Here is a 15,033-nt window from a genome sequence, read left to right on the forward strand (position 1 = left end):
TCGGTAACTTAGAGCTGAGAAAGAAAAGAAAAAACTTGTTCACTGTCACCTTTGAGTCCAAAGAAGATTGGAGTTGGGTTTTATCTGAAGCGCCATGGTGTCTGGATGGATACCTGTGGATTATAAAACCCTGGAATCCAACCCAAAATTATAGAGACATTGCTTTTGATAAACAACAATTTTGGGTTATCTTAAAAGACTTATCAGAGGAGTTTCTCAATGTGTACGTGGCTCATGAAATGGGAAATATTTTAGGGTGAGGTCAAAGAACTGGACCCTGGAGATGCAAAACCAGTTGATTTAAATGATGGTGTAGCTCTAATCGAAATTGATATATCCAAGTCTCTCATAAGAGGAGTTCTAGCTCAAAATGCAGTTGATTACACTCAATGGATTCCTAATACTATCAGAAACAGCCGCATCAACTGTTCCGAGCATGCTTCACTATTGATCGCAATAATGATGGTAGAAACAAATCTAAGGATGTCAGAGATTTATCTCAGAATCTGTTCAGGTTTCTTGACAAGATTCCTTATGATATGACAAGGAATGAATATTAGAACATTGATGATGCCCCAACTAGAATTTCACCAAAGAAGAGTAACAAAAGCATAAAGTCCAATATTCTGTTATTTGTCAGACCAGAAGATGGACAATATTGTCACTCAATGTACAATGAAACTGTTCAAGAGGAGGAAAACTCAAATGTTGTCTCTCAAGGAAATAGAGGTCGAGGTAGTAGAAGTGGAATATTCAAAAGATTCAAAAGAACAAGGGAGAATGAAAGTTCTAGAATCAGCTCTAATCAGGTGGCTGAAAGGTATGAGGAGGGTGAATCTAGCCAGCAGCATATGGATGATGACCTTCAAATGTCAGCTCAAGGAGAAGGAGACTGGGACAAATACATCAACAACAACCAAGGTTCAAATGTAGGACAAGGAAACTCAGCGGCATACTCTCTAAACCAGCTTTCTTTAAATTCCTTTTATCATTCCAATCTTTTAAGTAAATATTGTCTCTCTTTCAAGTCAAAAATGAAAAATCTAGCTTGGAACCTTCAAGGGCTATGAAACAAACTGACTAGAGATCATCTCAAAAACTGCATTTACAATTACAATCTAGATATTATTTTTCTTTCTGAAACTAAGTCAACAGTGAAAAAAGCTTCTTATATTCTAAAACAAATGAAATATCCCAATATCTGGTGCAATGAAGATAAAGTTAGAGTTGGTGGTATAGCTTTATTATGGAAAGATGTCATGAATTTAGAGTTCATTCATAGCTCTAAATATATGGTGAATATTATTATAAAAATTAATGAAGCTAACAAGTAGCGGTTTCTAACCTGTCTGTATAGTTCTTCATATGCTAATGATAGACAGGTTCAATGGAGTTTTATTCAAGAAATGGGAAGAAATATGAGCATGCCTTGGGTCATAATGGTAGACTTCAATTCCACATTATACCACTATGAAAGACATAGCTACTCAATAAACCCAACTCAATCTCACCCAATTGTTGTTAACTCTGTTACATCTTTAGGCCTTATGGATGTCTTATTTACAGGGTGTCCTTTTACTTAGTCAAAACAAGATTGGATAGATCCTTATGTTTACCCACTTGGATGCACCTATTCCAAAATGCCACTCTAAAAGACCTTATCTCCTCTGGTTCAGACCATGCTTCAATACTTCTAATCACTAATCCTCAATCAGGAAACCTAAGCAAGCCTTTCACATTCTATGAACACTGGTTGTCAAACAAAACTTGTAAAGAAGAAATCAAAAGAAGATGGAGATGCAACACTCAAGGATCTGAAGCTTTCAAATTCACAAGCAAAGTCAGAGCTACCAAAAAAGGCCTTAAAGAGTGGAGAATAAAATAATATGGAGATACATACATCAAAATAAAAGAAACACAAGATCAAATAAAAAATTGCTTGAATCAGCAGGTTATAGACAACCAAAAGCATCAAAGACTACAACAACAATTAAAGAATCTGTATGAGGTCAAGAACAGAATTGCTTATCAACAATCCAGAGAAAATGTGATCAAGTATCAGGACAAGAACTCTAAAATGTTTCATGCCCAAGACAATTACAGAAGAAGGTGCAACCAAATAGATGCTCTGCAAAACAAGCATGGGGAATGGAAGGACACAAGAGAATAAATAACTGTTATTCTCAGAGAACACTTCCAAGAAATAACCACTTCTAGTCAACCTGATGATGACAGTGAAATTTTGAATCTTATCACTCCTTGTATTTCAGAGACAGAAAATATGGAGCTAATAGCAGTTCCAACTGAACAAGAAATCAAGAACAATGTATTTCAGATAAGAGCATGGTCAGCTCCAGGCGAGATGGATTTCAGGAAGGCTTCTATCAGCGAAATTGGGAAACAGTTGGTGGTGATGTAGTAAAAATGGTTCAAGAATTCTTCAGGAAAGGAAAACTTCTCAATCACACCTTTCAAACTCTCATACCAAAAAACAATTGTATTCAAAACCCTTCATATTTCAGGCCCATAAGCTTATGCAATATTTCTTACAAGATCATCTCAAAAATCATGGCAAACATGATGAAACTTCTTCTCCACAAATTAATTTCACCATGGAAAGCTGCTTATGTCCCATGTAGAAACATAATAGGCAACACAATTATTTCTCATGAAGTCATTCAATACATGAAAACTACCCAAAACAGCAATGGAGCAGTTGCAATAAAACTGGATATGTCCAAGGCATTTGATAGAATGGAGTGGAAATTCATCATCAACATTCTCAAAAGACTAGGCTTCTCAAACAATTGGTGTCATTTGGTAAATCAATTTATCTCCACTACAACTATCTCTATTTTCCTAAATGGGTCACCAATTGAAACTATTCATCCAACAAGAGGTCTAAGACAAGGAGATAGTCTATTTCCTTTTATATTCATCATATGTATGGAAGGATTCAACAGAATGATTCAAGCATCAGTAGTCAACAGAAGCATAATTCCTATCTACCCAGCCAAGAAAATCCCTCCAATCTCCCACTTATTCTTTGCAGATGACTGCATCTTGTTCTCCTCAGCTAATGTGAACTCCATCAACAATCTTAAAGGAATCATCAACAAATTATGTAAAGTCTCTGGCCAAATGGTAAATTTGAACTAGTCAAGCATTCACTTCAACAAAAAATTAGATGAGGAAGCTAAGCAACAAATATGCAATATTCTGAACATGAATGTAATTCCAATGGAAGAGAAATATCTTGGTATCAATCTGTTTATTGGTAGAAAAAAAACCAAATGCTTCAGGAACATACAAGAGAAAATGCAGAAAAGACTTATTCAACGGCAAGCTGGGATAACTAATCAAGCTGGTAGGAGCATTCAAATACAATCTGTTACAAATTCTATGGCTCAATTTTAGATGAGTTGTTTCATCCTTCCTCAACATAACATAAACAATATAGAAGTTATGCAAAAAAGATATTGGTGGAACAAGAAACAAGGAAAATGAGGCTACTTCAAGTCTTGGGAAAGTGTTAGCATTCCAAAAATATGGGAGGTCCGGGATTCAAAAAATTGAAAGTTTTTAATGAAGCCATGATAACCAAACTGGTTTGGAGATTGGTTCAAGAAAAAGACAAGAAATGGGCTGAAGTTCTGAAAGCAAAACATTTCAAAGAAGAAGATATCCTGCAGGATGATGTTTCAAGTAATGGAAATGACATCTGGAAAGGCATATGTACTGGTATCAAATGGGTGAAACAATTTCATATATGGCAGATTGGAAATGGGAAGAATGTCTATGCCTTCAGGGACAACTGGATAGAAGGGTTCACTGCTCATCAGATTCAACAAAAATTCTCCACTTATGAAGAATATCCTTACTACATGAGAGTTAATGAGATAATTGACTCACACACACAGAGTTGGAAGTTAGATTTACTTCAGAGCTATTTCATTCAAGATCAGATGGAGAAAATCTTACATATCATACCTTCAATGCAGCAAGAGGATAAGATTGTATGGTACATAACCAGAAATAGTCAATTCACAGTTAACTCCACCTACAATGCCATTCTTTGTCAAAAAAACCAAAACCTGGGAAGTAAGGAGGAAGAAGCTAAGTTCTGGCTTACTTTATGGCACATTCAGCTTCCTCATAAGTGTCAATTATTCTTGTGAAAAGTTGCTCATGATATTGTCCCTGTGCAAATGGGAAATCCAAAAAGATACAATTCATATATAATGGTGAACATCAACAGGACTGTATACAAGGATGGATTTGTGTCTCAAACAAGAAGAAGGTCAAGATCCAACGAATGCAAATCGCTCAAGACTTACCAAGAGAATGCAAGGTTGAGACCGGATGTAACAGTGAGAAATGGGAAAGATATCAAGGTGGAAATAAAATTTAAAGGTGCTTCCATGGGTAGAAAAGGGAAGAGCGATGTGATTCATGTTGTAGTCTGGTCATGAAATAAAAGAATATTTTGTTGGCTTAGTTTTTGGGATGGAATTTGGTTAGCTCGTATCTTGAAGATGGAAGCAAATGGTGGTGATAGGAAGTTATCCAAATGGAATTTTAGAGAAGATGAAGACTGGATGTTAGGTGCTAAAGAAAAAAATAGTTATGGTGAATTTATTCGTCTTCAGGTTTCTCACAACAAGACATATCCAGATACTTTTTTTTCCTGCCTGAAATAATGGAGTCGGATGCTGGGATACATGGATTTTCTTCGAGGATTTGATGTTTAATGTATCTAAGAAAAAAGAAAAGAAAGTGATCAGGGAAGAGTTACCATTGAAGCCAGCTTCAAATGCTTGATTTGACACAAATCGAAAAGATTGCTGGCAACATCAGAAAATTCAGAATCAGTCAGTTATCCAAAATTTTGATAAGGGTCTAAACTCTTTTTGGCAAAGAACGCTGATTGTGGAAATTGTATCATTAGGTACTGATTTTGAATGGAAAGAAGTGGGAATATGGATAATGACTAAGTTTGGTTGGACTATTAGATTTGAACTTCAGCCAATCGATGAATTCAAAGTTGTTTTCACTGTTAATACTTTTGTCGAATTCTCTAGGGTCGGAAAATTTAGTAACTGGAAGGTTGGAGCTTTTGATATTCGAATATACCCTTGGTTTGGTGCCATCAATACAATTCATAAACCAAATTCAGAAAGTATAAAGAAGTAGTGGGTTGGAATTAAAGGGGTTCCTTATAATCTTTAGGACTTTTCTACATTCAAAATTATTGGTGATAAATTTGGGGGTTTGATTGATGTCAGCCCGGAATCATCAATGGCAATAGACTTGTCTGAAATAAGGATCTTGGTTGTTGGCCCTGTAAGTAATGGTGTTTGGTGTGAGGAACTATTTACTGATAATAGAGGAATGTGGGTTGGGATTAGATCTATTGGAGAGACATTAGATCCATCCAGAGAAGATATGAAACCTGTTTTCATCACTTCTGATCGATCGAAGCATCCTCCTGGTTTTTTCAGGCATCGGAAACCAATACCGGTGATGTACAACAAAGAAGATGATGTAAGATTACGTGGCAGCATGGCAGTGGTTGAAGAGAACCAACGGATTTCTTAGATACAAAACCACACAAAAACTACATCTTAAAAAGCGCTCACAGTTTTATTGGTGGGTCCCAGTGGTCCCCGCCGGAGGACAGCAGGGGGCCACTATTGGTGGGACCAATGGAAAATTCTGTGAGTAGTGGTTTTGGCGTAGTTTATTTGTGCGTTTCATTAAGAGTTTTTGTTGTAGAAGAGGGGTGTACGCATTGGGTGGGTCAAAATCAACAGTTGTTTTGGAAAATATTTTGGGACAAGTGTTGCCAAGGAGGATGATGCTACACCTACACTCCATGGTGATGTGTCCAATTCATTTCCACCAGAAATAATAAAAATGTGCCTTTTTTGGATGGTCAAACCCATATAGTTTCAAAGTCAGGTGACAACTTAAATATTCCTCATGTTTCCGGGCCCGGTGCCCATTTTTCTACTTTTGTTGGATTAGATTCTCATTTCATAAGAAGCTTAAGAAAGAACGATTTTTTGGGCACTAGCCCATTTTGGTGGGGGACTTTTTTGTGATTCAATTGTCCACCCTATATTTTAAGGGGTGTCCTAAATGATTAGTGAAGATTAATCTTCCATTATCCTAATTAAGGTTAATAACTAATCCTAATAACCCACTACCCACTAATCTAACCCATTAAATTAAAACCTAAAAACAAAACTGATTTCAAAACTCCTCTCCCTTTTCTTCTTCTTCTTATTCATATTTTCTTTTCCTTTTCTTCGTAGACATCGACGTTAATCGTCGATTCGAAAAAATTTCATCGTCGATTAATCCATCTTTATAAGAAATGTGTACCAAGCGAACACCCAGATTTCCAGGATTGAGTCCGGGACTTGCAAATGTAGCGAATCTTCCAAAAGAATTGAAAATTGATAAACTACTTGAAGAAAAGTTGAGAGGCCAAATCAATCATCCAACAACAAAAAAGAAGTCTGATTCGAGTGAAATGCAAATCCGCGGGTAATTTCCTTCATACCCATTCCTTTTAATTCGTTTTTTGTTGAAGAAATCGATTAGAAATCATCAAAACCCATTGAAAATGGTAGTTACAGTAAACATTTCGGCTAGGAGAATTTTGAAAAACCTAGCTTTTTTGTAACCGAACTTTCAATACGAAGAACACTTCAGCAATGTATCAAGTTTTATGAATTTTTAGGTAACCGAACTCCGTAGTTCGGTAAGATCGCATGAAAAATTTGCGCAACCGAACGCTTTCTTTTTATGGGAAATTATAGTTCGGTGTAGTCGATAAATTTATATAGTAACCGAACTTTGGTATTATATAGTTCGGTTACTTATCAATTTTTAGGGGGGAACCGAACTCATGTTGTCAACACCAAATATGTAGTTCGGTTACCTCGCAACTTACACCAGTTAACCAATCTCCTAGTTCGGTTAATTCGAATCTCATATACTAGATAACCGAACTTTAGTCTGTTAACATCTTTGTGTTTGATATAGTCCCATGTTCAATTTTATTTGATAAGAAAATATTTTGTTTAGCTAATAATGTGGTTTTCATTCATTAGGAAAAAAGGAAAAAGATCTAATCTCCACTTAGATGAAGATTTGAGAACCCCCACCCCTCGTGGTAGAATTCATTTGGATTTCCGAAACCGTGGTACTAAAAATGCTAAACATGGAGGGGGATCGTTACAGGAAGTGAACCAAGAAAATGTTCGTAATGTAATCCAAGATCTCAATCAAGAGGTGATGGAGAACATAATTGATAATGTTATTGAAGAAGCGAATGATGATGAAGAAGAGAATGATGATGGAGAAGAAGAAGGAAATGAAGACCAAGGAAATGAAGAGCTTGAAGAAGAAAGAACATGTTGAAGATGTAGAGGAAGAAGACCAAGTACAGGGAAAAGAAGGAGAAGGACAAGAGTAAAAGGAAGAGGAGGAAGAGGAAGAAGAGGAGGAAGAGGAGGAAGAGCAAGAAATTGTTCCTGTTAAAGAGAAGACGCAGCCGAATCCGACTTGTGCTAGATACTCACACATTCCCCCTGTTAATTTTTGTTTTCCACTGGTGAACCTAACTTATGGTACTCCGAATGATGGAGGGACAACATTGTTTGGCTACAAACACTCATGGGCTGCGAAGATCTATGCGACAAAGGTATTCTTAACTAACAAAATGAGTTCTTTTATTTTATTTTTGGATATGTTTCATCAAGTATTAATAGTGTGATGTTCTTTTTCGTAGGATCATAATGATGCAATTCGTCTTATTCTTCGTCAAAAGGCGGCCAAATGGGATCTTTCCGAGGAGTGTGCCGAGTTTCAGGCGAAGGTTAAATAATGTGTGTTGTGGAGAGATATTGAACTCCAACATGTGGATTTTGACGTTGTTGCCATATCCACATTTCTCGTAAGACATTATCCCAAGACATATATAATGCATCTTCCATTTGGCGAGATGTGAATTACTCCTGATGATTGCATGAACATCACCGGCCTACCCGTGGAAGGTAAATGTCTTCGAGAAGGCTACGACCCCTCGATGCATTATGAAGCTCTAGAAGCATTGGATCTAAAATGTCTAGGATGGGATGCAAAAAAGGACCAATGTGAGTTTAGACGTGCTGTGAAGTCTTCTAAACATAGCGATGAGTATAATCCCAAAAAAGAAAATGGATCCTTGAAGAAGATGGTCAAGAAATTTAACTTGGTAAAGTTGAAGAAAGCATTTGAAGGGACAACTTAGAAGGTGAAGAAGGGAAAGATGGTGATGGACAAGGAGACGCTTAGGCACCATGTCACCGTTTATTGGTTATATCAGCTAGGAACTGTCATTTTCCCGACACTTCTGGAAATAAGGTAAATGCACATTATCTACAGCTTTTGGAGAATCTCGATGAGATGAACAACTACACTTGGGCCACTGGGGTTCTTGCATTTTTTTAGGAGAGATGAGCAAAGGGTCGAGAATTAAAACAACTCAAATTGGAGGTTACCTAACTCTTACTCAGGTGAGCTTCTACATTGTTAATTAGCAACTTATTCGCTAAAACTTTTTGCTTCCAATTAAATTTTAATATATGTGGTAAATATTTTTGTTTTTTCGTACAGGTTTGGATCTACAACCACTTCCCTAAATTGGGATTGTCTAGGGAAACTCCAAATTATCCCTATAACGAACCTACAACAGGAAAATAGGTGTTTTTGGATGCGCAAAAGAAGTCTAAAGAAGAGCAGTTGGCTTCCTTGAGGGAGAAATTGGATGATCTAACGGTGAACGATGTGGTATTTCACCCATACGCCGTACCCGATGATGTCCCTGTAGATGAAGATGATTTTAATGGTTACTCTTCCGTCTCGGCTTACTGTAGACCAATTTGGCATCCTCACGGCTACGCAATTTATAATCCAAGGAGAATACTAAGACAACTTTCTTGTGTCCAAATGGATCCCGGCGTGGAGAATGAAAATTTCACTTTGATGGTTCAAAGAACAAAGAACAACGAGAATTCCTTTGTGCCAAAACATGAACCGACTCCTACGGTAAGACATTGGAATGAAAAAAACAAGTACAACTTACCTTTAGGTGATTTAGTAACTTTTGGAGAAGATGTAAATGCACATGAAGAAGATTATATGGAGTTTTATCAAGAAATTAGTCATCCTATTGTGATAAATAGACAACAACAATCTATTGCTGATAAGGCGAAGGCGAAGGCAAAGGACAGGGAGGCTAAGAGAGCTCAAAAGGAGATGTCAATTTGTGGTGAAGAAGTCATTAAGTTATGGGATAATTTGGTAAGTACATGTATTCTCTTTATCTTTAAAGTTGTTATAAATTGTTGAAAATATATTTACTTATAGTAAAAATTGGAATCAGGTGAAGAAGGGTACAAAATTGTTGAAGACATGGATGACTAGAATCCGTAGTGGAGATTCGATGTCGCCAAAGGAACAAACCTTGTACCACAGCCGGTGGGAGCAGCTTATATCTCAAACAATGGTGGAGGCAAGTCGTTCTAAGAAAATGAAGAGGGGTCGACAACAAGGAGAAGGTTCAAGTCGCGAAGCTATTACCACGGAGGGAGAAACCGGTGGAGGAGATGAAACCCCAAATGATGAGGAAGTTCGACCTAAGACTCGTGGTGAAAGGAAATAAAAGGCCTCGTCGTAGTGGTCGTAAGTGATTTCGTATGGTAGTAGTTTCAAAAAACATCTTAGTTATGGATTTCGTATGTTTGTGTGTTTTAAACAATTAGTTGAGGAATTCCGTAGTTTTGGTTTGTGTAACACTTTTATATTTGTTTTAATTGGGTTTGTCTTTTTATTTTATGTTTGTTTTACAAGTATAATGCAACAACTCTCCAATGTTTTGGCTACAGGGAGAAGTTCGGTTAGTCAGAAATATGCAGAAAACCGAACATCTAGTTCGGCAACCTGTGAAAGTTTAGCAGGTAACCAATCATAAAGTTCGGTTCCCACATAAATTAACAAGACAATCGAACTTTACAGTTTGGTTTGCTCGCAACTTTTTAGTTATTTCCGAACTATTATCTGTAGACTCAAATTTTGAGTTGTCCACAAGTTGCAAACCTCATTTTCTTGATGCAGAAATCACAAATTTCTTTGTACGGTTCCAACCATTGGCGAAGAACATACGATACAACATCGGGGTAATCGGGAGTATCCCAATGGGTGATAAACACCGCAAGATTTAGATAATACTCGTCCTCGGTAAGAGACCAACACAATGACTCCCATTCACCGTTGAAAGCATCCCATTTAGCGTGATTTAGTTCGTATTGTTTTTCAACCTTCTCTTTTGCATCCTCTTGTTTATCTTCCGGTAGCTTCTTAACCTCCCCATATCCTTTTTTCTTGGGTGGACATATTATTGGCTTGCACCTATTGACCAAATTACACCATATATGGAACGTACAAAGCATATTATGGGCTAGTGGGAACACTAACTCTATTGCATTCATCAATGCGATTTCATTGTCGGTCAGTATAACCCCGGGAATATCATCACCTCAGAAGATTTCCTTAACTTGTTGTAGTGCCCAAATGGAACTATCTTATTGCTCGTCCCTTAAGAAACAAAACGCAATGGTAAACGGTGACATCGTCGAAGTACACCCAACAATATTCAACAATGGCATCTCGTACTTGTTTGTCTTATAAGTGCAATCCATTATTAGAACTTCATGAAAACATTGAGCCAATTGAACACTCGTCGGATGTGCAATGAAGAGTTGTATTATCTCTCCCTCCGAATCCACATCCTTTTGAACCGCGTAGTCTTTCTCTTTGGCCAAGAAAAACAATTGTTGCATCACTTGTCTATCTTTCCATTCCTTCTGTTTAATTGTCTCAGTTACATTGTAAATGGTGGACAGAGATGAGTGGTTATCGTAGTTATCTTCCTTTAGTATTTGGAGCATTTGAAGTGGTGAAATATTCATTTTCCTCATTTTAGCTACCTTGCCCATCTCTTTAGGAGTTAGCTTTGCCGCCATGAAATGTCCTTCAAGATGCTCCAGACGAGGGTGGTTATGATGACCTTTCATAACCCGGTAGAGAACCCATCCATTCAAATATTTGTTATGATTAAATGATAGCTTCAATGGGCACTTAATCTTCTTTTAGAAATTTTTGTTCTTCCTATTTGTCTTTCCCTTATAAACATAACCCTTCCTCTTGTGGCTTTTGTCGGGATCACCGCTTCTCTCACAAACCATTTCAAAGCGAGTTTTTGTTTCATTCCCATTCAAAACTAATACGCACATGTCTTTTTGTACATGTTTTCTAGCCCAATCCTTTGCCTCCGCCGGATCATTGAATACCAAGTTATTCATGTAGTGATGGTATGTGTCCTCGTACAAAATATCAACTGGAGAAGGTTGATTTTCCATTGGTATTGGATCACATTCAATCTACGAGAAATATCACAATGTCAATGACAACCACAAACAAGAAACACTTAAAAGTTCGGAAATGTAAAAAAAATTATCGGCCTTACCGAACTTTGAGTTCGGTTATCCGTCATTAGAAATATTTTGCGAGCTTGCCGAAATTTGATGACAAATTTTCTCCTTAGAAGTTCGGAAACAAAGTTAGTTCACATGACTAAACCGAACTCTAAGTTCGGCAACCCCGATAGTATACTAGGCTAAACCGAACTATTATCTGTCTACTCTATGCTATTAGTTCGACAACGTGTTCTGGAAAAATATAATCGAACTTGGAAAAAAACTCCATTAAAATGGAGTTTGGCTACCTGCGTATGCTACATCAAGTAACCGAACTGCACATACAGAAGAGTTTGGTTACATCGCAATGCATATTTGGTAACCGAACCACCTTGACTTAGCCGAAATTTTTTACTGAAATTTTCATTTTGGCCAATTTGTGCATGATTTATTGATTTTCTGGGGTTTGTAGTAAATAGGATTCGTTTCAGACTTGTGAAGGAAATGAAATTTTTAGATTTATAAAAATTATATACAAAAATATTGACAAATTGGTAGAGAGTTACTGGGACTAAGGACTTGGCCAATTCTCATGCATATGGTACATTTTATTTATCCTTAACAATTATTGCTCAAAACATAAAATGTAAGGACTCTTATTTTGCCAATATAGATTCTCAGAATACTAGTTATAAATCGTAAGCATGGGACATCAAACATTTAAGCAAGCATGCCGCTTCAAATAAAATGATAACTAATTAATCAAAATCATTTTTCAGTTTTAAATCAATGCAAAAGTCATAAAAAGAATAAATTAAATTTACCAGAATGACGAAAATCGCCTCCTCCGTTGTCCCAATGTTGGGTTTAGCTCATCATGGTGAAATACCTCTCAAAATATTTTATTAAGCTCAATTGGTGTTTACAATAAAGAGAAGAAGAGAAAATGGTGTGAAACTGTAATCTGCGACGCACAAAAGGCGTCCAGAATAAACGATAAAATCTAACTGTTGTTGTCGCTATGGTTCTAAGACCCACACCTACGACCCACGAGCCACTGTCGTTGTCACTGTTGAAGAACGACGGTTTCTGAGAGTCTGTTCTTCGTGTTCTTCATCTTCATCAGCAGCATAAAACAGCAGCAGGAAGCTTGCTGTTCATGGTGATTTCTTGCTCCTCAGTTCTCCTCAAGCCCCCAAACTCTCGACAACCTTCTATGCTAACCCAAGAGTTATATTTATACACCTTTGGACCAAGAATAACTTCTCATTAATCCAAAAATTCTTCCCATTACTCGGCAGTGAATGAAAATATTCCCGATATGTTTTTTCTTTAATTCTCTGATTTGTTACGGATTGTTCCCTGTTTTATCTCTTCTCACGCGTCATCCTTGAGCTGTAGGGATTGTTTCCAGCCAATAGAATCAATCCATGCACGTCTCTTCCATACAAGAATTCCAAGAATAGAATATTTTTCCTATTTTAGAATATCTTCCCTGATTTGATTACCACCGGTTATCTAACCAATTTTGACCGAATCCAACACCCATACCAGCTCTATCTAGGCCCTAGGAACAAACTCATTTAATTTGGGCCATTGAATCTCACTGAAACACCTTCAAATCCTCAACCCTAGTCACGGCAGTTCAAGAACAATTTTTCCCGCCAATTTTTGGTTTTTGAATTTGGGAAGAAGATGTCCTCCCCCTAACCAGAACTGGGGTGCGAATAGCAGCTGCCTTGGGGGTGACCTGGGGGTGCCCCTTAGTAATTAGGTTACCCCTTATCCAAAAGCGAGAGTCCGAATAACACTTGTCTTCCGGGGGTGCCAAAATCAACTTTTCGAGTCGAATTTTCCAAAAATGTTTATTTCCTAAAAATACATAAAAACACAACATTAGTATAAAAATAGAGTTCCAACAATACGGACATTGAGGACAAATTAGACACAAAAATGTGTCTATCAAATACCCCCAAACTTATTATTTGCTAGTCCTCGAGCAAATCTAATCTAGAAAGTAAAATGACTACACTTAGCACGTGCAGCAAGCCGTTAAACCACTAGGTGGCCCTAGTGGCGGAGTGTTGTCTCCGGAGGGTTTACCAGAGGTGTACCCACAAAACCTTTATACTCCAGACCCTAGATATCTACAACGAACCTTGGAAGGCACTAAAGAATCTCCTTGGTTGGCATACTTATTGACTACAAGAGGAAGTACCCTGATGCGAAATTCCAATTGATGTACACGAGTTTGCACTCAAGCATACTAAAAATCATATATAAGTGACAGAGCTCTACTCAGATAGTTGCACTATGGACATCATATTCGGAGTCAAACTAATCACATGGAAAGATTAAGAGATGGATATAGAAAAACATAGATGGTTTTGATGTTTACTAAGGGAACGGCGTTTCCCATATCTGTCTGAAGGCCTCCGCCAAAATGAACCTATCCTAATGGATAGAGATACTAGTTTGACTAATATCAACACACTGGCATATACAAGGGTAGCAGTGGTCGATAACCTAACTCTAGTTCAACACAACTGGCATATACAAGGGTACCAGTGGTCGACTTTATTGAATTTATTCCTTTTGGTCAAACGGTCTGGTCTCAATTTTTTTTTTTTTTTTTTTGGTAACTACCATTTTTTTTTCTTTTTTTCATGGTATCTCAATCACTCTAATTCACCCTAGCATTGGTAACAACTTGAATCGTGGGCCTCACCTATCACTTAGAGAAACATAGTTTAAAAACAAAATAAAAATAGAAGTGAAAAGGACTCAACGAGATATGGTGCAACTATCATGTTATTTCTAACACCTGAGATCTGTGCTTTTGTGAATAGACTCTATAGATGTTTCCATCTAATCAGATTGGTTCCTCAACTCCTACAACCAAGATGTTTCCATCCACTTAGATTAGTTAGTGTCATCCTGAATACGCATAAATTTCTAGGCTCTGGAGTTTATTTATTGCAACTAAAATATTTTCCCATACCCCCAAACTTAAATCTAACATTGTCCTCAATGTTTCCAATGATAAAATTAACAGCATGAACGAGGAGAAATTGTTACCACTTGAAGCAAAAAGAGTTAAGGGAAGATATTACCGTGTTGCATGAGCATGGGATACCTCCCAAGAAGTGCTAAGTTTAAAGTCTTCAGCCAGACTTAGGAAAGGATTAGTCAACTCGAACCATAAAGTAACAGTCGGAATAACTGTGGGTCTTCAAAACGAAATAGAGCTGACCAAAGGAAACTACAATGACCCAAGAAAGTGAACAAGAATAACATGCCCTTATCTAGAATCCTGATTAAGATATTTATATCTAATTATGGTTCAGGTTCAGGTTCTATGAAAGGGTCTAAATAAAATATCTTCCTCGGATGCATTTCCTTATAGGTTGGATCCAAATTATTAGGTCCTAGAGTCTGGAAAAACTCAAATAAGAACTTAGAATCACAAAATAATAATAACCTAAATAACTGAGGATCCTCTAAG

This window comes from Papaver somniferum, chromosome 3 (assembly GCF_003573695.1).
Source record: "Papaver somniferum cultivar HN1 chromosome 3, ASM357369v1, whole genome shotgun sequence".
Lineage (NCBI taxonomy): Eukaryota > Viridiplantae > Streptophyta > Magnoliopsida > Ranunculales > Papaveraceae > Papaver > Papaver somniferum.